This window comes from Ammospiza caudacuta, chromosome 2 (assembly GCF_027887145.1).
Source record: "Ammospiza caudacuta isolate bAmmCau1 chromosome 2, bAmmCau1.pri, whole genome shotgun sequence".
NCBI classification, from domain to species: Eukaryota; Metazoa; Chordata; class Aves; order Passeriformes; family Passerellidae; genus Ammospiza; species Ammospiza caudacuta.
Genome location: NC_080594.1, coordinates 19,307,588 through 19,333,491, shown reverse-complemented (window position 1 = coordinate 19,333,491; position 25,904 = coordinate 19,307,588). Strand labels below are relative to the sequence as shown.

The following is a 25,904-nucleotide window of genomic DNA, read 5'->3' as shown; positions in this document are numbered from 1 at the left end:
AAACTCAGCAAATAGTTGAGGCATTTCAAACAGGATTTGGCAGATAGGGAGGGAAGACCCTGGGTTCCCTGGAAGAAGATACCTATGTTGGAGGGACACATGCCCTGTGCAGTCCTCTTCACCTCCCACCTGTTTCCTCTAGTAATACTGCAATTAATTTGGAGTTATACAGCACTTGCCATCAATTGCCAAATTATTCAATAATCTTTACTAAGCCTCCCAGTTCAGTATAACAATTTTAAGTACACCACAAAGCAGGTATCTCTCATTATCATTTCTTTGCCACTGCTGAGAAATGCCATCCCCCAGCATCCACTGTTCTCTGGAAAGCTACTCCTCTGCCCAAAAAGACCTATGCCACTATACACTCCAGAGCCTTTTTCTGTATTGACTGTGAGGTCAAACTGCAATTAGTTGCTTGCACTACTCTTTCTAACCCTGGGTTAGAAAATCATTATCATGATCGCTGACTTTTTGTGCATAAAGAAATTTAAGAATCCAACTTTACCCTAACACAGTAGTCTGAAGAAGCAGCAGTAGCAAACTCTGCAAGCCACATTAACATCCACATTTGCAGCATACTGTAACTACACTTAACACTGTTAAACACAGACACCACAGTAATACATGGTCTTCCATCTTAAAGTCTGAAACTGATTTTTTTCATCATATTTACATACAGATATGTAGGGTTTTATTCAAGTATTTCACATCAGTATAAGTGACCCACTGCTTCTGAGCTGCAATGGAAGTGAGGCATCTACCTCACTTGTGTGACTGAAAACTTCAAACAGAAGAAATGACAGATATAGCCAGGCTTGTTTCAATAAGCAACAATTACTTAATGATCCGCAGCTGAGAGTCCTGATCCTACTGGTACATTACTCTGTGAATCATGCACCTTTTCAACTGCAATGAACAACTTTCACTAGTACATCCATCAAATGCTGAATCCTTGGTAATTATTTACTTTCTAATCATTATTTGAAGATTTTTATTTAAAAACTAGGCTTTCTTTCAAATTAGAGCCAAATGAAAGGTGTAACAATTGAAAATCACAGAATTTTCAATTGAAACTATAAGTATCGTCTGACTGCAGCCACTAAAATTACTCAGGTTACCTCTAAACCCAAAGGTTTTTCTAAATTTCAAGCATTTCTGCAAATAGGGGTATAAAAATAAATGTCCCTGAAGCTCACTTATTTTGGCAGGACATTGGTTTATGCTATGTTTCTGTGGCAGCTGCTGAGAATGCTCATCTCTATCTTGTCCCATCACCCCTGTCACTAGTGAGGTGTAGGTATTTTACTGGACAACACACTAGTGCAATAGGTCTGTAAGTCAAAAACATTTAAAATCAATTGTGTAGCAAGTTCCTTTCATCAATACTATTTCATATCAGGCATGGAAGGATTTTCACTTCATTCACCTTATATGGCTACTATAGATATCCCCATAACACAGACTTAGAAACTTTCTCTACAGCATAACGACAAGTAATTGACATTGAGTAGCATGGAATTTTAAATTTCTTATGAGATTTGAATTATTTTACTTCTAGTATCTGTCTACTGATTAAGAAAGCTACCTAATTTTAGGTAGCTGTTTCACCTTAGTCCTACTGAATTGCACTGTCTGTCCACATAAGCAGCACTGCTCACATTCCCAAAGATAACCTGGTTAATATACATATTTGTCCTCTCACTCAAAAAAAACCCACCAAAAATGGACATCAGCTGATTTAAAATAAAATCCCTAAACACAAATCAAGAGATTCACAAGTCTCAAACCAACACTTTGTGGTCCACTCAATCAGAGATAACCACTTCATCTTATTACTGTTTCTTTCAGTGTTACTTCTGCCAACTAAAATCCTCCAGTCCATGGATTTCTAAGGCAGTCCAAAGAGTTTTTTTAAAAACAAGACTTGGAACTCAAAGTGCAGGGTTAAGCAAGCATGGGGATATAACCACAGGTCTTAAATCATGCTTTTGAGGAGACATACTTGATTAACCCCCTGGCTCGTTTTGCTGTGTTTTACATCCTGATTACAGAATGATTCAGGAAAGTGCTGGCCCATCAACAGGTACATGGAAATAAAAGCAAGAAAAGGAAAAGGAAAAGCAGAATAAGAATTCCAGCAGCCTAAATAAAGACTGTGGCACTGGGAAAAGAAAAACAAAATTTCAGCCTTATGTCCTATATACTAGCCAATACTGTCTCACTAGTTACGACAAGCTATTATTGCCAATAATCCCCTAACTCCAACACTTTTAGTGACATTTTGATTCTTCAGTTTCCAAAGTAAAATATCTCTGCAGCCTCACTGAAGCAGCAGAGAATTCTTTTGCTTCTGCAGTTCCTCAGCCCTTTGTCCCACCTCATGATCAGCATTCCTACAGTGTAAAAGTGAATGTGTAAGTTGGAGATGCTCACTGCCAATTTGTTAAACTGTGAATGTCAATTATCACCAAGTTCCTGAACGGATTCACCCATTCTCCATTTACAGTGATAATGCATGTTATAAGCAAATTACCACCACTTACTGAAAATAAAGTTCCTGTTTTGTTGACCAAGTAAGAATGCTTGAATTTTCTGTCTGGAAGTAAGATTCTTGAGGACAGAATCTTGTTCATTTGCTAAAATTATTCACAAGTCTAAGAAGCACAAAGGTGGGGTTTTGAAATGTTGGCCTAACCGGCTTATGATCTGAATGCGTGCCACTAGCAAAAGGAGTTGATTATCTTTCTTTTCCTTTAGATCACATAATGGCCTATTACAGAACAGTTAGCTCCTGCCACCTTGTGGGACTTCATGGGTTTCCCTGAACGCTTGGATCATCAGTAAACTAGTGAGTTAAAACAAATAAACATTTAGGAGTTACTTTTCTTGTAATTCACCCCAGTGAATGTTGAAATAAGAGAGAAATATTTATGGAGAGGGTATGCCATTTTGAATATTTCCGGTTCATTATCCCTAGCATTGTTTATATAGTTGAACTGCTGAATTTAGTAATCTTATAGAGGGTGTTTTAAATGTTTAAATATCTGTCAAGAGTCCTAAGTTTTGGAAGCTGATGCGTCCAAGTTTAAAATAACATTATGATCAAATACTTGTCACCACTAGCAAATTTCACATATTCAAAATAGATTCCACACAGAAATAATACAAACTTAGACTGAAAATCCTTGCATTCAGATGCAATTTTGAAACCAAATAACAACCTCAGTCTTATAAAGAATTACATATATGCTTAACTTTTCATATGGTGATAACATGCCTAATTCTCCCGAAAGACCCTATTCCATGTATTTACTTTTTAATTGCAATTTGACTTCCTGTTTTATGTTTTTCCTCTCCTCGTCCAGCCACCTCTATCATACATGGCCAACTTAATGAACAAGTCAAGCTCTCCAAAGAAGAATAAGACAGTTGGAATAGAAAGACTTTTCCACCACAGTAACAAGAAGGTGAAGATGCAAGAAGGTGGATCCTCATCCTCACATCTTACATGCTGTCTTCTGCCCCTCTGACAGGCAATTTCTCACACCTACTTTGTGGAGATGCAAAAGACAACAACAGCTGCAGTCACTGGGAAGGGATTTCTCTTTTTATTTAAGCCAAACCTCTGCTGTCCCAAATATCAAAACTGAAAGAGCACAGAGGATTGCAGATGATGTGACTCCATGAACCTAATCAACAACCTCAAAAAACCTGCTCCTGTCTGTTCTTGGAGTCAAGTGATTTGTTACAGATGCACAAAAATGTAAGACCAGTTAGGAAGCACTTCTTCCCCCCTACCATCCCACAACTGCTTTAGTGAACTTGGGAGATCTATCATGCTGTGTACTTGAGGCTAACTGTAGCAAACTTAACTCCTTGGAACTTCCTTCTGCTAGAGAAAAAACTGTCAACAGACTTGAAACAGGAACAGTTCTTCCTCATGTCAAAAGCAAATCATGTCTACTAAAGGCCTTTAGTAGTTCGTAAATGGACTCAAGAACAGTAATTACAGATCCACAGCAAAAGGAAATGCAGCAGGAGTATCTTTTTTAATCCATAAACAGAATGAATTTTTGCTCAAGACTGAAACAATAACAAAATGTCAGGCTATAAATCAATTGGCACAGCATACCTGAAGAACACAAATTGTATGTTCTAAATAAAAAGTTTCAGAATCTCGCTAGCTTCCCTGGTAACTTCAGAAGTGAGGCTGTCTCTGACAGCCATCATATTCCCTCACACACAACCCCTTATCTCTTATATATTTTTAAGGTCCTAGTAGCAATACAATTAACTTACAAGGCAAAGCTCATAGTTGCTCACAACAATCTCTGGCCACACCTCTGCTCCAACACTGAGAATCTTTCCCAGACTGAGGTATGTCAGTGTCCTGACTGTCTGGAAGGCACCAAAACGCTCCTCTCACAGCTGTCCTTACCCATCCCAATCTCCACTACAGGAAATTCAGACAGACAAACTGGTAAGGAGCCCTAGAAGAGTCATCAGTCTGGATGACAAGGGAATCAGAACCACAGAGCATATTCTACCTGACCCCAACACAGCCTGCACCTTGCAAGGACAGGACAGGCATCACTATACCTCACTGTGAGCACTAGGAATATACACACCTCCTTACCCAGAGCTTATTTGCTTCAGATTTTTCCCTTCTCTGGAGTGCCCTGATGTTATGCCAGTTCCACTGCAACTGCAGACATGTATCTAAGAGCCACCTTCAGTCCCTGGCTACAGAGAAAAAGAAAAAGCATGCTCTAGCAACAGAGTGGATCAGATCCAACACCCACTGCAGGTCTCAATAACACCGTAGTGCAAAAGAAGTAAATACTAGGACCTTGTAAGAAATTTCATTTTGATGCACGTGAATCATATTCTGACATATCCTTTTATTTTCATTTTATTTCTCTACGAGTCCTCTATTCTACAGTGTTACTAGTCCAGCAGGAAGATCCCTGAGCTAACTTTCTGCATGTCTGCAAGCCCATGGCAGTCTAACTGGAGTACCAGAGAGTCTTCAGGATGCTTTGAAACCAGTGGGAGCATAAACACACTTCTCATACCCTGACTAGACATGCTCCCCTTGGTAAGTGTAAGTCAGTTGGACCTGACAATACAGGACTCCCAAGTAGCAGCAGACTGGAAAGTACCTGATGATTTTTCAGATCTTCCTGGAAGTATTGCACAGTGTTCTGAACACCAGCAGCAAAAACTGACCGGCATTAACTTCACTTAAAGTTGTGAGTTCTCCAAGGAGACAGAAACATCTGCTCCAGGTCAAGGAAGAGTCACGACATGGCTTGAGCCTGGTTCCCGTCTGAAGCACTATTGCCTAGTTGTCAGGATAAGATTTGTTTTACATTTTCTCAGAATATTTATTTTTCTACAAAAACACTATTTGACTTTTGCAAATTTTTATTGAGGGAACTTTCCAAGAAGTTACATAAATTAATTACTTCATTCATGTACTTACTGGAGAAAGAAGTATTTAAAAACAAACAAAAACCCACAAAACAAACCAAACACTACTGGGCTACTTGCTCCTTCTGTTTTTTATTTTATGTATATTCTTATTGATCTACTTTCCCTGTCAACTGTTTAGCTTTACATTTCAAGGAGAAAAGAGGAAAGTTCTGAATCTAATTATCTTATTTCTTGAGAAACACCTCTAAAAATCACCCAGGTTACAGACTTTACCAACTTCTGCACATAGCCTGCTTTATGAGATTTCCAAGAGGAACCTCACTGCTACATAAACCGGAGTACACAATGAGATCCATCTACACCATTGTTTAATTGATACCAAGCCACAAGAGCTTACCCAGAAATGTGCACGTGCCCAAGGATCTGTGCCAAAAGGTCTCAGAGCAGGATCAGGCCCCTGTAAGATTAGCTGCATGTACAGCTTCAATCCTGCAACTGCAATAGCTCAAGGAGACTGCTATGACAGAGGCATTGCAGGACTGGGCCCTAAAATAATCAAGTATATAAAGATCTTTGTGCTCTCCACAACTGAAGCAATTCTTAAAAATGAATGGACAAAAAACTTTTGTATTTGTGAAATAAAAATCAATTCTTTGGACAACAAGCAGAACCAGCATTCTTCAGGACAAGCTCCTTAAAATCTATAGGCTGTTTTCCCATATTTTGTTTTGTTTGTTTTCTTTTTAGAATTGGTTTTTCAGTTGTTTTGGTTTTTTTTTTTTCTTGCAGACAGAATTACTAGAATAATGCTGCAAGGCCCTGTCCTAAGCATAAACCCAAGAGATGAAAAGACTCAGTCCAAAAGATACAAATTTGATCACATTTAAAAAAGGCGAGTAGTTAAAAAACCTGATAGTGCTAGCTGGAACTGCAGAACAAGGATGGGAGATAACTTCCTTGGGATCTACAGATTCACAGTATAGCATACAGATATGAAATCTGAAATCAGAAGCTGAACAAGATATTAAGAGTTTTCTGTAAACCAGATTCTGGTTTGCTCAAGACTGTATACCAACTGAGAAAACAGAAGTTATTTAAAACCCTAGGTGCACACAAGTCCACAGTTCTGAACTGTACTAGCCTAAGAAACGAAAGCACAAGATCCATGGATTCGCAGTCTTAACTGTTTTGAAAGACAGTCATTAGATGTGCTTGTTACTGACCCAATACTAAACTATAAGTTCAAACTTGGCACCTGAATTACAAAGTACCCTGCAAAACCCCACACTGCCACAATGCTGATTTCATCCCAGGCCACTTGTGCAAATCCTTACAGCAAGAAGCTGTGGTTGAAGGGCTGAACTGAACACACTGAAATATGTAAGTAGATACAAAGCCTGACTTTATGAAGTCCTTCTGAGCAATAGGATATTTTAGCTCATTCTAAGAACAAGCACAAATATGTTTCTATCACCTTCACACATCTTGTACAGCAAACACAACATGCCTATGCATCCTTGCAAAACTCATTTACATTAGGAAGCATTAGGAAGAAAGGAGGTCAATATTCACACAGCACTACATTAAGAAGAGACCTTGGCTTGGAAGAACAGAAGACCAGGCCCAAAAGCTCTGACCTGCAAGGATATTTTCCTATCGGGCAGCACAAGCTCTTAGATGTGGAGGAAGAATCCTCAATCGAATTCGGATGCGAACAGATTGCTCTAGTCTAAGTTCACAAGTACTTAATCAGGAAGCTAGAAATCAACAGGTAACACTTCATCACCATTTTTCCACCAATCAACAGAGGAAAGTAATGTGCACAGGGCAGATATTTTAGTAATAAAGAGGTAGTCGGTGCAGTAAGTTAAACAGTCATGTAAGAATTTGCAGGAAGTTTAGGAATTCCATACTTCATTCTACCACCAGTCATCTTGGTCTTACCTGAATATCCCTGAGTCTACTCTGCAGACTGTAAAATGGGGGTGGGTAGCACTGGTTCTGAAATGTTTGTAAAATGCAGTTAAGTTGATGCCGAAAAAAGCACACAATAGAAGAATAAAATGTTATTACACCCTAAAAACATGATGTTTAATGGAATACATAATATATAAATGGCAACACTACCTGTGTTCTAGAGTACACACTCTTAAAAGGTTTGTTATATACCTGTTTAGAAAGCGAATTGCTTTGATTCTCTGGTAGGGTGGACCTGAAGTCTATCTCTCCAGAGGAAGAAGCAGAGAAAGATCTTTTTCTAGATCTTCACAATCAACAAGCCTCAGTGTAAAATTTTCCCCGAGTATTATCACACAACTACAATTAATGCAACTGCCATTTTACCCTGACAGAGCTAACAAAAAAAACCAACGAACAAATGTGGACAACTCTTCTCAACTTTCTGCCCTGCTACTCACTAACCAGTTCTTCTTTCAGGAACTGGACAACACTTTACACGGGCAGAAGCTATCACCACCCCACATTTGCAAATGGTGAAACTGCTTTATTTGGTCTCCATAGCTGAAAGGGCTATAGTGGCATACTCTACCTTTATTCTAAGGCTACTGTATACTTTCCATCACGTTTGTAAAACTGGAAAATTCATGCCAATCACCAGATTTACCAGACACTGCTAGAGTACATGATCCTTTAAGATCTCAATGAGATCCACAAATTCTGACTTTTAACAAAATCTTTATTTCCACTGAAGTCTGTAACAAAGTTCTCACTGAACTCAGCATGACAGTGATTACACCTAATGGGGTGCAGCTCCTGGACAACAGCACAGCTCTTTTTTGGATGGGAGATGGGAAAAATCAAACATATGGGTAAGCTGCCCCCATCACTTTTGGTGTGTGGGAGAAGTACTTGGGGAAGCAACAGAATCTGTTTTGCAGACAGTGCACAACATGTATGATACTTTGCGAAGACATTCCTCTGCAGTTCACCTTACACAAACTTGAGGTGCTCAGGCTAAGACAGTGCACCTGTTTTTCCACTCCCTCTGTGCTTGGCTAAAGCCACCACAAAAGCGGACTGCTTGGCAGAGACTACTTTGGTTCAGCACTAGCAGAAATGCTTCTGGTTCCTCAGTTTAAAATTGTTCCAAAAAAGACTGGCCCATCATCTAAATATGGACTGCCGGTTGATTATTTCACTAAGTTCATCCATCTGACTAACTCTCAAAAGAAAAAGGAAAAAAGTGAGTTTTGATTGCAGTGATGGGACACCACCACCATTACATTACCCACTGCCACCTCTCCCCCTGCCCCTCAGTAAAAAGTAGAAAGGAGTGAGGGTGTCTCATTCTTCTGACCAAATGCTACTGATGCAGTTTCAGAAATGTTTTAAATGCACACGTCTCTTAACTGGTTTTGCCACAATCCCCCAGACTGACACAACCAAATTCTGTTCAGCAGCCTCAGTGGAATTGAACAAGCAATATCAACTCTGATTTCAGACCAAAGTGAATTTTACACCCAGATTTTGTAGCCTGACCAGTAGCCCATTCCAATGTAACCCAGCAGGAGAACACTGCTAAGCACATGCAGATTAACAGGTTTCTCTGAGACATTTCCGACAGAACACTGTCAAAGATACAAATTCTCCTGATAAAATCTTGCCTCCAATATTTATTTTCTGAAAGGAACGAAAGCCTCAACATTTCATGTGTCTATAAGGGGAGGGGAGGAAGAAGCAAGTTAGGACAAGAATAATGCAATCCTATGAAAATGCAGTAATTATAAAATCAGCGACATTGTAGAATCACAGAATGGTTTGGGTTGGAAGGGACCTTAAAGGTCATCTAATTCCAACTCCCCAACCATGGGCAGGACACCTTCATCTAAACCAGGCTGCTCAAGCTCCATCCAGCCTGGCCTTGAACAATGAGGGATGGGGCAGCCAGTGCAGTCATCCCATCACAGTAAAGAATTTCTTTCTAATATGTAATCTAAATCTACTCTCATTCAGTTTGAAGCCATTCCCCCTTGTCCTGTCACAACCTGCTCTCATGAGAAGTCCCTCTCCATCTCTCTCACAGGCCATGTAAGGTACTGGAAAGCTGCTACAAGGTCTTCCTAGAGCCAAGTCTTCCTCAAGTCAATAAATCCCAACTCTCCCTGCCTGTTCTCATAGGAAAGGTGCTGCAGCCCTCTGATCAAATGCATACCCCTCCTCTGGACTTGCTCCAACAGGTCCATGACTTTATTATACTGGGGATCCCAGAGCTGGACGCAGTTCTCCAGGTGGAGTGCCACAAGAACAGAAGTAAAAAAAGCATTCTGTTGGAACACTTACATTTAAAAAAAGCTAATTGTTTTAGAGCAGTTAAAAACATGAATGCTTCAGTAATAAACAGCTCCTATCAAAAAAGTTACCTAAATATATGACTATGCTATTTTCTTACTGATCTTGAATCGAATGCATGTGAAAGTGAAAATGACGACCCTTCCAGGATGAGTGATTCATCTTACTTTGGCTTGTTCTCTTAAGAGTAAGAAATAGTCAGTAATTTTCCTGTTTCAATTTTTTAAGGAAGGTTTTCTTTTTATTTCTTTATAAAAACTGGCCATTTTAAACATTTGCAACCTGCAATAGCATTTTGACCTTTGCTCCAATTTTCCTCTGATTTCTATTCAGCTTTCTAATCTTATCATATTTAGTTCTACTAGACCACAATAACTGCTGAGACTTTGAATACCCTATACATTGATACAAAAGAAAATAGAAAACCAGGACAAAGACAGGATCATGAAACCTATGTTTGCACCAGAGAGTGAAGGCCATAAAACCACTTCTTGAAGTGTGTAATTCCTCCTTTTTGGGAGGCAAGGGCAAAACTGCATTTGTACACAGTTTGTGTAACTGTACTACCAGGCCTCAGGCACACTGCATTTCTGAGCACAACTCTTCTCTTACATGAGGTCTAACTCCGCATTCCTTAATGGTCACAAACACTGCAACACAGTTCCCCTGCTGCAGAAAAAATGCATGGAGCTGCAGAGTCAATACACATTATCAAGCTTTTTGACTGCACGGATGCTATTAATATTTTGGTAGGGTTGGGGGGGGGAGAATTTGTGTCAGCCACAGAGCTGCTATGGCATATATACCAATTTATTTTCCCTTATTTCTTTTCCCTCTAACACATTAGCAATACATGCAGCATCCAGTAACAACCTGGTTTCATGTTTTGCTTTCTCTGACCAGCAGTGCTAGATTCCTTCCTGGATGTTGTAAAGCACCACCTCAACCATTAAAGTCACAATCACATACCACATAGTCAAATGGAAAGCTTGTAACAGCAATTTAAAAATAATTAATTTTTTAATATTAAGTACATATCTGTGTAAACACAGATCTGTTGATCTCTATCTTTTAGAAGCTACAGAGGAGTCTAGCATGCACAACAACAACAACAACAAAATATGGCCACAGTGTTACCTAGTGAGCCTAGGTAACCTTCTGCATTCCTTAATGGCAGAAGATACTGCCCAAGGCATCTGCTATTACAAACAGGAACCAGATAATAGATGCTAATGTCATCTAAAAAAATATATTCTGCTTAACAGAAATAGATACTGTTACAAATGTTACTCTTTCTGAACAAAGAAATCATATCAGCATTTCAGATGTTATTGTTGCTAGATGCGTTTTAGCAAAAAAATATCTAATTGCAATTTGCCTTTAAATTACAAACCAATGCTAAATTCCACTGTAACATTATGTAACTCAATTTATATTAAAATAAATTGCAAATGTTTGAAGCCAAAACTGTAAACAAAGCTCAAACACTCAACAGGTACTTCCTTGAAGTACCAAGAACAAGTATTAGGTTTAGAACTAAGTTACCTGAAACTAATACCTTCCATTGCATCTGCAGAGTCTTTGCTCCATAAGTCACTTAATGGCACTTCCTGTAAAGCCAGGAAACTAACTGGGAATTGAAAGAGTAAAATTATTTTCTTTCTGTTCTGAGAAAACAAAGAAGTTTGAGTTCTGTTAGTTCTAAAAGCTTGCATTCACTTAAGCAGAATTAGTTACCTTACTAGGGATAATATTTTAGTTTTATTTTAAGTGTAAAATCTATTTGCATTTATTTGTGTGTTTGTGCAAGAGTGTAATTTTATTAAGTAGGACATTTTTAAAGGCCACAATCAAAAAAAGGCATAATTTGTCATATCCTAAATAAAAAATTTCTTAACAGTTGCAATCTAGATAAATGCACATAGGCCATGAAATCACTTAGAAACTGTGTAAGAGGCCTACAGTGCATGCTCTGATATAACAACAAAAAAGTAGTGCCTAATTTAGTGTAATGGATAAATTGGGCAACATATTTTAATGGTGTCTACCAATGGAGACTGCTCCTGAAAAAACAAAAATACCAAAGCAAAATGAGATTACAAGCACCAATTTACCCCATGTGTTTATTGAGCGCAATCCTGATTTAAATCAGTTCAATAGGTATAACTGGAATGTCAAGGCAGCAGACACGGGAGTGTAAATAGAGAGGGGCTCACAATGGCCAGGAATAGGAGGCATAAAACCTCCCCTGCTTTCTGTGTGCCTGCCCCCACTCTCTCCTTCAGCCCTACTCAATCTCTGCAAAGCCTGTTAGAGCTCCACAAAACACCATCCCCCACTCAAAGGTATTTTTTCCCCCTCTAGGATCCTTGAATAAGAGAACACATACTGTCCCCACTGTAGATCTGAACTGTGCCCTTCTCTCACGTAACCCACTGCATGGGATGTCTGTGATGACAGCCTCACCTCCCATTTTGATTTCCTTCTTTCTGCGAAGAGTAACAGCAAACGTCAAATGCAGCCCTGTGGGTCCATCCAGAAAAGGAAGGCTGCACACAGAAACCAGATCAGCTGCGGCAGAGAAACCAGCAGAACACTTCTTAGACAAAACACAGTATCTGGTCAGTTTTCTCAGGTGCTTCCCTCTGTGCACTCCAGCATCCTCTCACTCGCTTTGGCCCCATCAGCACATGGTGCAGCGAAACAGAAAGCTCACAGGGACATCCTCGAGAGTCCACTTCACTATATAAATAAATAATCCATTTCCTCTAGGCATCTCTCTCAGGAGGGCAGGATCTTCCTCTGCTGATTAAAAACCAGGAAGACATCGCAGGCACACAGACCCAAAAGCTTTGTTTGGAGCTCCCACCTGAGCAACAGGCCCACCCTGAGTAGCAGCAGACAAAGTGATTTCAAAATCGGCAACTGAATATCCAGATCCCTTCAACAGCTTCCTCCGAAGGACTCTGAAGGACCAAACTATGGCAAGGGCACTCACACCATGTGAGATTTTACCTGGGTCACTTTCAGCCATGGACTTTATTTACCCTCTGCTGCTTTGGTACACCGTGCTGAGGCGAGACAGACGAGCACAAGCGCATACAAGAGATGCAAGCGAAACACTTAACTCTCAAAAATTATTTAACACACACACACACAAATGGGCAATTTTCTCATATTAATGGACATCTCATGGTAATAAGAAATGGACAAACTCCACCATTACACTTAGTTACCTGTCATTTACTTTCCTTATTTAAGGTCTTCCACACTAAGAAATAAAGTTAAAAACTTCCTTTCTTTGCTCTACTTCTGACACTTGTGCTTTTTATTTAGTCCAACCATTTTAGAAGAATGGCACTAGATCTTCTGTTTACTCTTTCAGCACATTTACACATGTGATTAAAACACATTTTTAATCAATACAACAGAGGAAGTAAATTGTGAATAATTGTCTGCATTAATATATTTGCTACCAGCTTTGTCATTCTTTAATTTGCACACACCAAATTTCCCCCTATAAACACCTCTGTTTCTCCAAAAGCAGCTGGAAATTAATTATGCTTGTTTTATTTTCTTATAAATTCATATGCTATAGTTCTGTAATCAGTGCAGGATCATGCTGTAATTTTGCATACTTGTTTCAAAATACATTATGAGCACTTGATGATTGATGTTTAACACAATTATGAAAGATCATCTCAAACAAATTAGAGGGAATACAAATAAAGAAATTTAAGTAAGAAAAAGAATTACACATATATTCAAACAAAAGCTAAACCCTGGAACTCACAAGTTTGCGGCATGGAACACTGACTGATTAGAACTGAGCTAGGCAGGAAGTTTACACTACTCCAGATGAAATTTGGATATAAAGAAACCTTTTGGAAAAAGAAAGAACAGCTGAAGATAGCTTTACCAAAGAAGTGGAGGTGAAAATGGCACTTCTTTCCAAATCTATCATCTCTGCCCATTGATTTGAAGTACATCAGAATGCTTTCTTTCCTTAGACAGACAGCCAACTTGTGAAGCAAATATACTTGAACAAAATGGCTTACGTGCCAGAAGACTTATCATCTACCAAATGGCATTCTCACACTTCATGCTCTTCTACCCTCTTCTCATTTACAAGAACTCGGCATGTTTCAGCAATGTCTCTCTCTATTCCCAGCTCACCAGCAGGTCAGGGATGGCCTATAAGTTTGTGAGTACAACAGGTGCCAGTCCCTGGCAGGACTATCTGCACATCAATACCTAAGAATAATGTGAAATCTGCATCTTTCCTGAGGAATTACAGGCCACCAGAACTTCAGCCAGCAAACCTGCAAAAGGGTGTACATTGCTGATGATGCAGGTCTGGTCCTGGCTTTTTGTTCAGGAATTCACCTGTACAATTGTAACTGCAGGATCAGGTTCTTCAGCCATGAGGTTCAGAGAAACTGATGCTCTTGTACTTCCCCCCTAAGTCAGCATGATGTTGCTGACTGTAGTTCACTGCAGGCAGGATGTGGCTCAAAGACCACCACTTAAGGAAAGCAAACCCAAACACAGCCACCCACAAAAATGAAATGAAGTAAGAAATCAAGTCCTCCCTCAGTCCTTCCATTCACACCTAATGTTTTCTTTATCCAGCTTCACCTTCAAATTTCTCTCGAAGTCTCTCTTAAACATTGCTTTGCCAACCACAAAAAAATGCATTCTCTCACATACACAGACAAAAATTTAGAATTATTTGTTTCATACAAGAACACACAGGCTGCAGAGGGAAGATGTACCATTCTACTGCAAGAGACGTAATCCTAACTATTACTGTGTGACATGCTTTCCCCACTCCCATTGCTGGGTACCTCTTGACTATGCAAGGCATGAGTACAAATGAAAAACAAAATATTCGAAACAAAAAGATGGACAACTTCTAACAAGATTTAAGTTTAAAAGTCCTTATGTAGCCAGCAGAAAAAACATATTGGGGAATGAAGTGAAAGGTATTGGTTGAAAGCCATCAAACACTGAAACATTGCCTGACACTCTGCAGCACAGTACAGTCACCAATCCCTTACAGCTCACCAGTGCACAGGACCAGGCTTAAGACTTCCTCACTTGAGTCCTGCAACAGGCCAGCTCAGTTCTCAGGAACAGAACCGAGGAGCAGGCCTCCAATGCATGTGCTTAATCCTGCCCTGGGGACCCTGGGGTTTCAGAAGCACAGGACAAAGCCCCTCCCAGCAGTGAGGGTGGCAGAAATCCTCCTGCTGCTACACCTGTGTAAGAAGAGAGCGATCTCACAGCCAGGAAGCAGTGAGGGGCATTCCACAATGTCTCAAAGCAGACAATTTGCTACACACATAATGCCTTTCAGAAAGAAAACATGATAAACCCTCAAACAAAACACCACACAGCCAGAGGGAAGGCACCTTCCCACTTTCCCTCAGAAAGGGAAAGTGTAGACAGGACTTGATAAGCTTCTTGTCAAGAGAGCTTCCACTTGCATTAAGTTCCATAGATCCCATGTTGTGCTAGTCCACTGAATTATTTTTATCTTTGCTGAATGAGGCTCTGTGACATTAAGGGTCAATAAAATGCTGCTTCTTACTTTCAGCATTTGCTACATTTTATAAAATGTCTTATTTAGAGACACCCACATGAAAGATTTCTGACAATAAAAATTCCATGCTTCCTAAGCAACTGATTTTCTTAGTGTAGCCTCATAAAATCCTGTTAACTTTCCTTTCCCTTGCTAAAAATTGAAATGTTGTTGTACTAGGTTTCTTTGTACTCAGATATGCCTGAAGCTAGTTTATTTTCACATGCTGAATTGTCCGCACTCATAAGGAGTTGCTATTACATTATGCATTTGTGTGCTATAAAGGAAAAAGCACGAACACTGGAAAGTGTCAAAACCATGTTTTTCCTCTTTGTTGATTCATTTTTAAGTAATTAAATTTATTAGAAATAATAAAACACTGCTATCATTGTGAGAACATTACAAATAGGTCTACACCCAGGCTTTAAGTAAAGTGTGCTTTACTCCTCAAATACACCTCCAATTTTTACATCAAATTTTTATTTTAGGTAACAAAACACCAGTAAACAGCAAATCTGAAAATCTTACATATGTTTACCGTCTCTAGAAATAAAAGTACAGTAAGCAAGTTACTCTATCACAACACTGCCAAAGTACCAAAGTAGTTGCTTCTGTCAATTCCATGTTTTATAAGAAAATCAGTTGTCATTTTACATTAGATTATGAATATGAAAAAATAATTTAATTGTGAAGAACTATTTCACATTAATCACATTTTAAAAACATCACTATGAAGAATCATTTTCTTCCTTTCACTAACTTTACCAAGTTAGTATTAAATAAATAGGGGTGATAAATACTGCAATAAACAGCAGTTTACATACCATGTTTACTGGCAAAAGCTCTTAAGTAAGCTCTCCTCCTACTTTACACTGTCTTGTCAATAAATATAACCAAATTGTAAGTTAGTAACTTCACAACATTCTGAAGGTGGGATTTTTTTTTAAACAGCATTATGAATGAAAGTGGAGTATTTGGCAGAAGATGTCAGAAGTGGCACAGAATTCAGTGAGTCTACTCACATCTCAAGACAAGCACTTACCAGGAAAGTTTCAGAGCAAGGGAAAGGACACAAAACTAAGGAGTCAGATGCAGATTTTATTCCATTCCCTGCTACTGCTAACCTGCTAAGTGACTGCAGGAAAGCCTACGCTCCTTCGCAGCTTTTCATCTCAGATGCCTAAAACTGGGAAAAAATGATTGTTCCTGATCTTGAGGTGTGTGATTACAGTATGGCTTGTGTACTTCACCAAACAGGACAGAAGTACATAAATAAGGCAAGGCCTACAACCATCAATTATTAATAATATCACTATTATTGAGAAAATAATATGCGCTTTTTTCTTTTTCAGGCAATGCAAAACAGCAGCCCATCAAGCCATTTTTAAATTCAGAGTAATCCTTAGGCTGGTTCAGATACTACCATTTCCAAAACTACCCAAAACTGTAGGAGCCTTTTGTGAAATTCCCATGTCCACCAGGACCACACTCACCCCATTACTCTCAGACAGAAACACTGTATCATTACTGATCTTAAAAAAAAAAAAAAACAAAAACAAAATAATAAAAAGGAAGTAAGTCCTAATAAGCTTCTGACATGAAACTGAACAAAAAGGCTTCTGGCAATAAAACCCCAAGAAAGGGATGGTACAAGGAAAAGAAATAACATTATATAAGTTAGAAGAAATAGGTTAGAAATAACCTATTTCTTCTCAAGAATATTTTGAAATACATATGATAATAAGTTCAATCCAGCTTTATAGACCCCTAAATAATAATGAAAACATAAATTATTAAGTTTAAAGTAAGCTACAACGGTATCTAAAGTGCTCTGAAAAACTTAAATCACTCATGAAAACTGTCCCAATATAGAGGCGCCATATGATTTAATGATACAGGGAAGTACTGTCACTCTCCATTTAGAGGTGACCAAGGGACAGAAGGCTACGCTTCTAAAAGTAAAGGCCTCGGAAGCCATCAGCAGGCCAAAGCTGTGCTGCCAATTCCACTGGTGGCCACAGCAGGCCATCATCACAACAGGGCACAGAAAGTCCAACTTGGGTCCAAAATTTGGAAAGCAGCTTCTGGTTTTGACTACATCACTTGCCAGAGCTCACAGAGACAGCCTGCAACACACTCAAAAAATAAAATGCGAGTTTCACTTCAGCTACTATTTTAATTTATAGTACCTTCCTCCAGCGAGGAACCGCCTTCGGATAAAGAGGGGGATCTGAGCACTACACAAGCCATGTACTGTTGAAAGAGAAGCAGTGTCTCACCTCCCAGGCATCCAAATTCCACTGCAGGTGTACTTACAAACTTCACATCACAGCAGAGCCTTGCACGCCACAGGTCTCACCAACCTTACTTGCACCTTTTCCACCACCACATGTGGTGGAAGAGCACCTCAGCCCAGCTCACCCAGTCAAGTTCTCCTCTCTACACACCACTCTTTCCCCAGCTCTGTGCTAGAGGACTGCCCTGCCTAATGCCATGTTCATGCGCTCCAGAGACACTGCACATCCTCAGCCCCTGGACCATGAGTGGCAGCAACCTGGAAGAACCTTAAGCTCTGAATGCAAGCAATCATACCAGTGAATTTAACAAGACTTGTCATCTCCTTCAAGATATTCACATGCTTACAGGATTGCCAATTACAGAACCACTAATTTACGAACAAAGTGTATTAAGAGCGTTCCGGATGAACAGGAAAAACAGTTATAAAATAATGGCACGATTACCTCTGATATTTTATGTGGAAAACTGACATTTAATATCTTTAATTATTCACACAACAGCTCCGAAAGAGAAAGGTTTTCTTCCTTGAAGGGAAAAATAAACATGGACAAATTCCTCTCACCATCACTCCTACACTCCTTTCCTAAATAAACCTCCTGCAGAAGCCAATGGAAGTTTTGCAGGCAATGAGCTTACAGCAAGCAGCCCCCAAAAAAGTCCAAAGGGTCAAGGGCAAGCATCTTAAATACTCTGAGTTTACCTCCACACAAACCAGCTATATTTCTGCTAAATTACATGCCTGCTTGACATGGTTTAGCAGCTTGCTGTGCCAAGAGGGACAGTAGTGTGCAACAAACTTTTGAGAGCTTGGGTCAATTTTTGAAACATCCGCAAGGCCCCCTGCAAAGCAGCTCATCACTTTCTATCTTGTGACACACCAGCCCTGCATTGGCACTCGCCAAGCAAACCAGAACTCCAGCATGTCAGGACCAAATGACTAAAATCCAGCCATGAACAGTTACTTTAGTGAGAACTGTGTAACAAAAGAAATCTTCCCTTTTACCAAAATAAAAGCTCCCCAAAGCAAACAGAGATTTCCAGTCATGGACTAACTTAACAACATCTCTATTCTCACCTTAACTAGGAGCATTATTTTCATTGCCGTTTTTTTAAGCTACAAGGAAAGGTATTTCTTGTCTTCCTCTAAAGCTCCTATTATGCTTTTTTGGTAAAAATGATACCTTACCCTTTTCTCTGTTCAAGCCAGTTCAACATCAGGTGAGACATACATTTAGCACGATGCACAAAACCAAGGTCCACTTCTCTCCAAGTGTGGGAAGATTATGATCACCACTTCACTGCCAGATCAACATTCCATGCATCCAAAAGACTTCATAACAAAACTAAAACCAGATAATGACTCAAGACCCGAGTCAAGGTCTCTGAGCTATTCTTGTTCAGTATCCTTTACTATTACTCGAAATAAAGAAAATGTCCTTAGCACTTACAGTACTCTCATGTGACTCTTAACTGAAAACACAGAAAATTAAGTTCAGAAATCAGAACATTTGTATTCAGCCCTGATCAACATTTTGAAGCCTATCTGCCAGTTTTGAATTTCCACATGCATTTTTACTTAGAAAAAACTGTTGCAAAAATTACTCTTCACAGAACACAATCCTTGTCAGTAATGCTATAAAACCAAAAGCAATATTCTCCTATGCAACTAGTCTGTCACAAAAAAATTCAGTAATTGAATTTGGTGTTTACACTCTGAGACCTGCACATACTAACCACATCACATACAAAATCCAAAAACCTGAAATTTGAGTGTAAATCTGCAGGAACTGGAGAACAGCAGAATTCTACCTTCGAACCAACTGCCCACAGTGGTTACCCCAGCCTCAACACTAGCTTTGTGGTTATAATATCATACCAGAACAGCTGCTCCAAACAGCCCCCTTCAAGTCAGCATGTTTGGGACCATCACTTATCCTATGTCTGCTATACGCTGCCTGCAAAAGGTCAGGAGTATGTTATTAATCATTTGCATTTATGAGTGCTAAGCTTACCCCAAATACATGTCCTGTCTTGCTTTTAATTATGTGCAGAATAGTACCAAGGCGATATGCTACCTCCCACTTCCCATTTTGGGCCAAATGCAGGTCAGTGACAGCATGGGCAATTGTATGAGAAGTGCTCCAAATGCCACTCATTTTATGTCATTTTTAAATGTGACTCCAAAAATTTAGAACCTTTCTTCTTTAAACAACCACTTCCACTTCAGCTTAAAAGGTGTCAAACCCTTCAAAAGTTATCATAACTTTTCTCAGCATGCAGATTAAAAAAAATTGATGTGTACCTGAAAATGTAGGAATACTAGCAAATTAAGTAAGTAAGATACATATTTCAAATTGACTGGTCTCTGCATTCATCAATGCCAAGAGCAGAAACAGTAACACAGAATGAGCATGGATGGAACTCCAATTAGCTCTCAGTTTACGTGTTAAAACTGAACACACTCCTGTTGCATCAGCATTACAGTTCTGCTAAACTTGTCATTGATTCTTGACCTTCACATTTTCTAATTACCTATTCAGTTTACATTCTCAAACTTTTCTATCACTGAATTTTAAAAGGACTCATTACATTTTTCACCTGTGTGTCGCACTTCGCATATTCTAATGTTACTTTGGTCTAAAACTTTAGCCCTAAGTCAATCAGCTGGTTGTCTTTACAAAGTTTAAGGGAAAAAACCACCACTAAAAAAAAAATAAGCAAAGAGAGCTCTGAATATGCACAACCTTTTAATTTCCAGGTTACCTGGAGGAACGCCTACGTACAAACTTTGTATTCTAGCAGTAGCTATTAGCACCTGGAGAAGACATGTTTTCTGAGGTGCTAAATCCAGAACAAGCATCTTCCTCATATGAAGTGGCAGCACGAGGACCTCTGTCTTATCAACAACAACCAAGTTCTTTTTTCATGTGTACAGTTCACATACTTACCCAGAAAGGCAAATGGAAATTACAGACCGACGAAGATGAAGCTGTCTCAAAGTCTTTGTCATGTGATAGTGACCTATAAAGTATCAAATAAAGGCACATCATCAGCACACCATGATTTTACAATATTGCAACTTACCACATCACCAACAAGAGGAGAGATCCCAAAAGTTGAAACTTGCTTCCTCCTCAACCCCATCCCAGCTAAGCTGTCCTTAAAACAAGATGACAGTCGCAGGAAACCGCAAGGAGCAAACAAAAGATGCACCGTGTCTTTAGAGGGCATTAGGAGTGGGCAAATGGAGCAAATCATCTGAGTGTGCATCAGCAGGGTGGGTTGTTCTTCCTCTGTCTCTCTCTCTCACATGGATGCATGTTTATGAGCGCGCACAGACTCACACACATACACACAGAGATGCATCACGTAATTATTTACACGCACACACAGTAATACTCGCATGTACTACCAAAATAAAAGACAGAAAGTTGACCACCATCTGCAAGGAGGCATACATAACAAAAACCCCCGGGAACTTACACAAGTGAGCGATCAATCCCCGCGCGTGGACAAGCCAAACAACGCAAAAATTAACAAGAAGAATCAGCCGCCAGACCGCAGGTACGAGAACGACCAGGGGAAAGACACAGACAGACAGAGCGACGGACGAAGGCTGCAAGGCTGGAGCACAGTTTCAGGTAATGCCCGCTGCCCCCCGGCAGAGCCCGGCCGAGCCGCCCGGAGCGCTGCGGCCGCCCCGCCGCCCCTCCGCCACCGCAGCCCGCGGGGAGCGACCCCCGGCCGCCGCGGGGGGAGCGGCGCTCGCAGCCGCCGCCCGCCCTCCGCCCACCCTCGCCCGTGCAAAGTGTAGGGCCACCGGAATCCGGGCTCCGGGGTGGGGTGGAAAGAAAAGGTATTAAATATGGAGAAAGACCGCCGTGACCCAGGGTTTTCCCGTCTCCCCTCCTCGCCCCCCGCCCCCGGTCACCATCAAGTTTGCATCCTAGTTACAAAATGTCGATCTTGAAGGCTGACAAGACACAGGGAGAGGGGGAGAGAACGAGAGAGAGGGAGAGAGTGAGTGAGAGAGAGAGACGAGAGAGTCCATCTTGCTTTGAGGGGGGAGGAGAGGAGCAATAATGCAGCGCATAAATCTCACCCTCCCGGGGGAAAAGTCTGCACAACACCTTTGGGGGCGGGCGGGCGCGCAGGGAAGGGGCGGCGGCGCGGGGGGCTCCCCGGCCCTCCCAGCTGCCCTCCCCGGCGGGCTCCGGCGAGGCAGGCTGGCAGCAAACACCTCCCTGCTGCTCCCCTCCTCCTCCCCGCGGGCCCGGGCGATGATCCCGCTGCTGCCGCCGCCGCTGCCACCGGGGAGGAGGTGCCGCCGCCGGGAGAGCCCACATGGAGACGGGCACCCCGTCCCTGCCCCGGCGGCCGAGCCGGGCCCCTCCGCCGCCCCGCCGGGTTGCGGGACTTGGACGTGTCACCAGCAGGACGGGCAATGGTTTCGGCGCCCCAGGCCCGAGTGACCACCGCCGGCCTGGCGGCGCCCCGGCCTCCCCGCACACACTCACCTCCGCAGAAAACTTTTAACCGCGGGCCTCCCCCGGAAAAAGTGGCGAATCCGCCCCGCACACGGTTAAAGCCCCGCGGCCCCCCGGCTCGGCTGGCGGCGAGCGGGGGAGACCCGGGCACGGTCCTTCCCCGCCCCGGCGGGGAGGGAGGGAGGAGGCAGCAGGCAGGGAGGGAGGGGGCGGGCAGCCGCCTGCCGGTGCCTCTCGCCCCGCCGCCGTGCATGTCGCCTCGGCGGCTCTCGCATCGCTTCGTTTTACCTTCCTCATTCAGCGGCGGCAGCGGGCTGCCACCGATATTCCTAACGCAAACCTGCTGCCGTGCGGCGCCCGGGATTAACGCGACTGCCTCCTTCTCCCCTGCCTCCAACCCTTCCTTCCCCGTCCTCCTCCTCCTCCTCGCAAACCCACACTGGATCGGCTGTCCTCACATCCATGCAAGTTTCATACATTGCAAATAAACCCGAGAGGAGGAAGAGCGAAGCGCCTGGCGGGGAGCGGGGGGAGGAGGAGGAGGAGGGCTGCTTTCTGTAATTTACCAGCGACCCGATCTCGCAGCAGCAAATAACAGCCGAGCACCCATCCGGCTCCCGGCGGCCGAGAGAGACCCCCCCGAGGCAGCCGCCCCCTCCCCAAGGCGCCCCTCGCCAAGTTTTCTGTCATCGCGACCACCCAATGTCACAACTTACCTTCAGAAATAGGACTTCGCGCGGCCGAGGCCTGCCGCCACCTCCCCCCGGCCCCCGCCCGCCTTCCTCCCTCCCTCCCTTCCTCCCTCTCCACCTTAAACTTATTGACACAACATAATCCCGCATCCACGCGAAACTCCGGCAGGGCCGCCCGCCCGCCCCCCCGCTGCCCACCGGGGCCGCCGCCGCCCCGGGTGCATCGCCGATGACTACCGGAAAACGCACAGCCCAACTCTCCGGCCGAGCCCGGCCGCCGCTGTTGTTGTCGGGGTCGGCGCCGGGGTTTTTCCTCCCGCTCCCCGTGCGGCCGCTGGATCGGCTGCTTCCCCCTCTCCGGTTTTATATCCCCCCCGCCCTTTCTCCCGGCGGCGCGGAGCCCCCCAGGCCGGCGGCAGCCGATACCGATCCGCGCACTCTCCCCCGCGCCTCGCCGCCCCTCGGGATGAAGTTTCGTTTCTGTCTGCCGCGATTTCCCTGTCAAGTCCCCCCGGAGAAACGCACCGAGCGGCGGCCGGTGGCCATCCCTCCTCCTCCTCGCCCTCCTTCCCCTTCCTCTCTCCGCCGCTGCTCTTGCCTCTCTCTGTGGCTGCGAGAGGTGCCTGGTTTCAAACGCAGCCTGGCACTGGCTGGCCTACCCCCGCCGCCTCTCGGGCTCAGCTCGCTGGTGTTTTAAATGCCCTGCGCTGTACCGCGATCCACTTGGCCCCCTCCCCGTCACATACCCCCGGTCACCCCTACCCTGCCGGCCGGGCGGAGGGCTGGCGGCACCAACCCACCCGTCCTCCGCTGCCCAAACTTTCAAAACGAAGGCAGGGCTGGCAAGAGGGAGGAAAAGTGACTGGGAGCCGCGGCAGCCGCCGCGCCGGGCAGGGGAAGCTCCGCGCCTCCCTGCCCTCCGCCAGCGCCGCAGGAGGGGTGCGGGGGGCTACTCCGCCACTGGGGCGCGGAGCGTAAAGCGTGGGGCGAGGGCACCCCTCTCCCTATCTCTCCCTCCCTGCCGCTGCCCATCTCCGCCCGCCCGCCCGGTGCGGGTCTGCGGGCGGGGGCACTCACCTCGGCGGGGTGCGCACCGCGCCGCTGGGCCGGACGCGGCTCGCAGCGCAGCCCCTCCGCCTCGGCGCCCGCGGAACGCGGCTCCACACAGAGCCATGCAACCCGGGCAGCGCCACAACACTCCCCGCGATATAAGGCGCCCCGCCATTGGCCGGTGCGCTGAGCGACGGGCCCGCCGGCCACTCAGCGCTGCCGTTACACCCGCGGCCCGCGAGGGAGCCGCCGGCGCACACACTCCCCGCACACACTCACACAAAGATCGCCGCGCTGCCCCTCGCAGGGTTCGCGGAGCCCCCGGCGGCGGTGCCGGAGCGGGGTAGGGAGCGGGGGCCGCCCGGGGCAGCGCGGAGCCGTGGCGGCCACAGCGCCGGCAGCCACTGTCCATTGGCCGCTCGGGCAGCGCCGCGAGAGTAAACTACGTCTGCCCTGGGCAGTGCCGCGGGGTAGCGGGGTGCGGGCTCGGCCCGGCCCGGCGCACCCCGAGCAACCTCCCGATAACTTACTCGGCCGAGTTGGGCGAGTTTCATTCAGGGGCCACGGCACGGCGAGGCAGAAGTTGCGGGAGGCAGCAGCGCATCCGCGCAGCCCCTGCTGGGGCAGTAAACACGGGCAGGCACCCCCGCGGCCCGCGGGCGGACGGGCCGGGCCGGCGCTGCCCCCTGACCCGGCGAGGGGATTCAGGCGGCGGCGCCGCGCGGGGATACGGCGGAGCTCCAGGCGGTGCCCCCTGCCGTAGGAATCCTCGCCCAGGCGTGGCGGAGAGGCCCTCACCGGGCCAGCATCGACAGCACGGCCGGCTTCACATCGGCTTCCCATAGAGATCGCTCTGTTGGCAGAGCTAGCCGAGTATAACGCTGGGGTCCGCGCCATGCTCCGTGTCCTGCCCTGTCCTCTGCCCTGCACTCGCGGACCGAACCTAACACATGGATGTGAAATTCATTTGAGAATTTCTGTGCCTGACGGGCTGATATGCACAAAGCGACAGTGTGAGGCCAGCAGCTTTTGTGTGGCTGCATGGCGATTGTGCTGATGGGTGTTGGAAGTGTAGTCCAACTTTATGGGAGAAGCTCCCTACCACTACAGAAATGAAACAGTGTGGAAGCATACTGCGTACACTGACCCTGTGTATTAAAGTTCGCGAGGGCTTGAATATATGCAACATGAGACCCTCGTGGTTTTTACGCAGAGGACACATGGCATTTATTCTTGGAGTTAGGAAGAACTAATTTTTTGGTGTGGCTCTGTCTCTAGGCAGGATGCTGACTTCCAGTCAGTAATTGTGATATTAAAAAAAATAGTTCTAATAAGAAAATAATAGTTAATTTTATTTAATAATAAATTAAGAAATAATAGTTTATTTAATAATAAATTAAGAAATAATAGTTATAATAGCAACGGAGATGTAGTCTTTTTTTTTTCCAATAGGAGAGCAATGTTTGTGTTTCATTTTGACTTTATACATCCAAGGATGTTGCAGAGTTTATTCCATATGTTCTCAGTCCTGAGCTTTTTTCCAATGTAATATGGTTAATTTCAGCATCTTTCCATGGCTTGTCTACTCTTCTGTCATTCCCCAACCCCTTTTCTCAGTATGGCAGAATTATGTTAAATAACCATGAAATAATATTTCTTATGTCTGAATAATGCAGTGCAGTAAAGTATAAGCTCATATTAGAAAACTAAATTGTATCCATGTTTCTGAGAAAGCATTTTAAATTAGCCTGCACATTTTTTCTTAAGATGTGACAAAAGTATTGTAAATGCCCCACCCTCTTGTTTGTTGTAAGCAGGGGTGTGTTTGTCAGTGCCTGAATAATATAAAAATAACAGCATAAACATATTCTTGTAATGAATGCATTCTACTTCAGTATTTCATTTTCATTGCTAAGAAGGCAGAGCTGACCATCTATCCACTGGAAGTCAGGTGCATGTCAGGTGTCAGAGGCTGGGACACTGGCAAGTGAAGGCACACACATTTCATTAGTCACATATATAAAGGTTGGCCTAATTTTTAGGCAG

At 43.7% G+C, this 25,904-nt stretch overlaps 1 protein-coding gene across 10 annotated transcripts in view; it reads right to left on the bottom strand.

The window, feature by feature from the left end:
• Window positions 1–23,954, bottom strand: part of BBX (BBX high mobility group box domain containing) — a 140,589-nt gene extending 116,635 nt beyond the window's left edge. For 8 of the 10 annotated variants that reach the window (XM_058822544.1, XM_058822580.1, XM_058822563.1 and 5 more), the window contains exons 1-2: window positions 22,147–22,287; window positions 20,578–20,650 (exon numbers count right to left, since the gene is read on the bottom strand). The gene's annotated coding sequence lies outside the window, so the exon portion shown is untranslated. Of the gene's footprint in view, window positions 1–20,577; window positions 20,651–22,146; window positions 22,288–23,057; window positions 23,123–23,885 lie in introns of those variants that run through there. The other 2 variants (XM_058822550.1, XM_058822554.1) reach the window with 2 other exon arrangements.
• Window positions 23,955–25,904: the final 1,950 nt, after the last annotated feature.